This window comes from Dipteris shenzhenensis, unplaced genomic scaffold (genome assembly GCF_047967505.1).
Source record: "Dipteris shenzhenensis isolate YYH24624 ecotype China unplaced genomic scaffold, Dip_SZ_1.0 scaf0218, whole genome shotgun sequence".
Lineage (NCBI taxonomy): Eukaryota > Viridiplantae > Streptophyta > Polypodiopsida > Gleicheniales > Dipteridaceae > Dipteris > Dipteris shenzhenensis.
Genome location: NW_028239524.1, coordinates 18,629 through 23,047, shown reverse-complemented (window position 1 = coordinate 23,047; position 4,419 = coordinate 18,629). Strand labels below are relative to the sequence as shown.

The 4,419-nt window shown below is 45.9% G+C and overlaps 1 non-coding gene across 1 annotated transcript; it reads left to right on the top strand.

Moving 5' to 3' along the window:
- The first annotated feature begins 3,831 nt into the window (after positions 1-3,831).
- Positions 3,832-3,905, top strand: TRNAR-CCG (transfer RNA arginine (anticodon CCG)). The gene has a single exon. It is a non-coding gene; the product is annotated as a tRNA-Arg (tRNA).
- The last annotated feature ends 514 nt before the right edge of the window (positions 3,906-4,419 follow it).

Sequence of the window (4,419 nt, the reverse complement as noted above, 5' to 3'; positions counted from 1 at the left end):
ACCACTGTCCATCGTGACGTACCTTCGGGACTCCCATATCCAAAGCTGTAAGAAGTGGAGCGTGATTGGGCAATACACCAATCTGGCCACTACTCGTAGATGGGACGATTTCTCGAACCTCAGAATTCCAAACAGTTCGATTAGGAGCCATTACACGAAGATTCAGTACCATCCCTTTCATTGACCCTCCACTTGTAAGGTTGCAGCCTTCGTGGTGGCTTCATCGATGTTGCCAACCAGATGAAAAGCTTGTTCAGGGAGATTATCCAATTCTCCAGGAAGAATCATTTGAAATCCCTTAGTGGTTTCTGTTAAACTAACATATTTCCCTGGCGAACCAGTAAATACTTCTGCTACGAGGAAGGGTTGTGATAAGAAACGTTCTATCTTCCGAGCCCGAGCTACCGTTAGACGGTCCTCTTCTGACGATTCATCCAGTCCGGGAATAGCTATAATATCTTGCAATTCCTTATAACGCTGTAAAGTCTGTTTAACCCCTTGTGCGGTTTCGTAATGCTCTTCACCCACAATCCAGGGTTGTAACATGGTTGAAGTCGAATCCAAGGGATCTACAGCCGGATAAATACCTTTAGCTGCTAGTCCTCTCGAAAGCACAGTGGTAGCATCTGGGTGTGCAAATGTTGTAGCAGGAGCTGGGTCAGTCGAATCATCTGCAGGTACATAAACAGCTTGAATAGAAGTTATCGATCCTTCCTTGGTAGAAGTAATTCTCTCTTGTGGGGATCCCGTTTCTGTACTAAGAGTTGGTTGATGACCCACGGCGGAAGGCATTCTACCCAATAAAGCAGAAACTTCTGATCCTGCTTGGACAAAACGAAATATGTTGTCGATAGATAAAAGGACATCTTGCTTGTTCACATCTCGGAAATATTCAGCCATTGTCAGAGCAGTTGAACCAACTCTCATACGAGCTCCTGGTGGTTCATTCATCTGACCATGAACTGGAGCCACCTTCGATTCTGATATATCTTGTTCATTAATAACTTTCGATTCCTTCGTTTCCATGTAAAGATCATTACCCTCACGGGTGCGTTCCCCCACCCCACCAAATACAGATACACCTCCGTGAGCCTTGGCGATGTTGTTAATTGATTCCGTGATAGGAACCGTTTTTCCCACTCCAGCTCCTCCAAATGATCCAATCTTTCCTCCTCGACGATAGGGAGCCAAAAGATCCGCGACTTTAATCCCCGTCTCAAATATAGATAATTTAGTATCCAACTGCGTAAATGCCGGAGCGGATCTATGAATGGGGGACGTCGTACCAATATCTACGGGACCCAAGTCATCGACGGGTTCACCAGGGACATTAGAGATTCAACCAGGAGTAATTTCACCAACAGGAACACTGAGAGGAGCTCCTGTATCGACGACGCCCATACCTCTCATCAGACCATCTGTAGCACTCATAGCTACGGCTCTGACTTCATTATTACCCGGTAATTGTTGCACCTCACGAGTAACATTAATCTCTTGACCCCCGGGTTTTTCCCCTTAACCATCGAAGAGTTGTAGATATTGGGCATTTTACCTGGAGGGAAAGACACATCCGATACTGGTCCAATGATCTGGGTAATATATCCCACATTTCTCTCCACTGATTTAGAAATTCCAAAAGCAGAAGAACTGGTTTTCGTAACTGTTTTGGTGTATTATCTTCATTTGATTGTCGAATTGGCAGAACCATCTGGCATTTCATTGCTAATTGGTTGATGGTGGGGAGTTACTAGTTCCACACCCTTCTCCCCCTTTTTCAAACATATCATTTGCTTCCTCGGAAGTCGATTCCGATCCATCCAGATGGGTGACAGGTACTGTAGGATTTGATTTCCTCCTCTCCACATATGGGTCGGAGGCAAAAGAGCGCGATACCCACGAGTTGGTCCATCTAGTTAGATGTGATTGCTACATCTCATTCGTCGAATCCCCTTTTTTCCCCCGTCTATTCGCAAAGCGAACCAGATATCGAATTCAATCCCCTTTTTTGCTTCTACTGACCAGTCTAACCACGAAAAGATTCCCGAGTCAATGTATCGAGATGTATTACGATCTAATTCTTCAAGCAATTTCCGTGCGAAACAACCAGAGTCAGTTGCATTACATGTGGGACGTATTATAAAATACTAATGTCCCATGCTTGAGGTAGAGTTTCGACAAACGTCTCGAGTCGAATCTATCAGGACCTATTCCACGCTTCACGTTGAATTCTTCCATCTATGTCGAGCAGATCTCATCCTTGCAGGATTTACTAATTGAATTGTAAGGAGGGACTCATGTCACCACAAACAGAGACTAAAACAGGTATTGGGTTCAAAGCTGGTGTTAAAGATTATCGACTAACTTACTATACTCCCGATTATGAGACCAAAGATACTGACATCTTGGCAGCCTTCCGGATGACTCCGCAACCCGGGGTACCGCCTGAGGAAGCTGGAGCTGCAGTAGCTGCAGAATCTTCCACAGGTACGTGGACCACTGTGTGGACGGATGGACTGACTAGTCTCGATCGTTACAAGGGTCGATGCTACGACATCGAACCCGTTGCTGGGGAAGAGAATCAATATATCGCATATGTAGCTTATCCTTTGGATCTATTTGAAGAGGGTTCCGTCACCAATATGTTCACTTCCATTGTAGGTAACGTATTTGGATTTAAAGCCCCACGAGCTCTACGTTTGGAGGATCTGAGAATTCCTCCTGCTTATTCCAAGACTTTCATTGGGCCGCCTCACGGTATCCAAGTCGAAAGGGATAAACTGAACAAATATGGTCGTCCCTTGCTGGGATGTACAATCAAGCCAAAATTGGGCTTATCTGCTAAAAACTATGGCAGGGCTGTTTACGAATGTCTCCGTGGCGGACTTGATTTTACGAAGGATGATGAGAACGTAAATTCTCAACCATTCATGCGTTGGAGGGACCGGTTCCTGTTTGTGGCAGAAGCTCTTTTCAAGGCTCAGGCCGAAACGGGCGAAATAAAAGGACATTATCTAAATGCCACTGCGGGTACGTGTGAGGAAATGATGAAAAGAGCAGTCTTTGCTAGAGAATCGGGAGCACCCATCGTCATGCATGATTATTTGACGGGAGGCTTCACTGCAAATACTAGCTTGGCCTTTTATTGTCGAGATAATGGGCTACTGCTTCATATCCACCGCGCGATGCATGCTGTTATCGATAGACAGAGAAATCACGGTATCCATTTTCGTGTCCTAGCCAAAGCATTGCGTATGTCCGGCGGGGATCATATCCACGCCGGGACCGTAGTGGGTAAACTGGAGGGAGAACGAGAAGTCACACTGGGTTTCGTCGATTTGCTACGCGACGATTATATCGAGAAAGACCGAAGCCGTGGTATATATTTCACTCAGGATTGGGTATCCATGCCAGGTGTATTTCCCGTAGCCTCGGGAGGTATCCATGTCTGGCATATGCCCGCTCTAACTGAAATCTTCGGAGATGATTCTGTCTCACAGTTCGGCGGAGGAACCTTGGGACACCCCTGGGGAAACGCACCAGGCGCCGTAGCTAATCGAGTTGCATTGGAGGCTTGTGTACAAGCTCGTAATGAGGGACGTGATCTTGCTCGTGAAGGTAACGAGATTATCCGCGAAGCTAGTAAGTGGAGTCCCGAATTGGCTGCTGCTTGCGAGGTATGGAAACAGATCAAATTTGAATTCGACACAATTGATACATTGTAATTTCCGTAACTATTCGGGAATCTCATTCATTCGGTAGGATTCGTGGGGCGAACAGGGAGTATAGGGAGAAGGAACATTCCCCTCCATACTCCCGATATGCCACGGATCGGAGTTGGTAGCTCAGCGGATGAGAGCACATGGTTCCGATCCATGGGGACGGGGGTTCGAATCCCCCCCAATTTGCATAGGAGAGGTGGAATACGAGCTGCAGAGACTCGAGTAGTAAGGAAATGATTCAGTGCCTCTCAGTACACGACACAACTATTTCCACGAAGTGTTATTGGATAATTATTTGTGGGGTTCTAACATATGATTGATCAAATAGATGATCAGTCAATTGCCAATTAGTTATCGGATTCGGAGTCAGTCTCGATTCGACGCCTATTCCGAACAGACGCTGATCCTGATAGTTCAGAAATGATTTCTCCATCTCTGTGTCTATCTCATTGATGAAATGAAATCTAATAGAATCGACTGTTTTTACCTCCGAAGCGAAGGAGAAGAAATGAATGAGGAAATTCCTATGTCTGTGAGAAATCGGTTCGAAGATAAACGCGAATTTGGTGGATTGATCGGGGCTTTCCTCGAAAAAGCCACAAAGGGTTACGTTTTGAGTGAGAGAGGAAGGAATAGAGACATAAGCATTGATACCGACAGGGGGTTGTGGACTCGGTGTGACAACTGCGGTAACATGCTT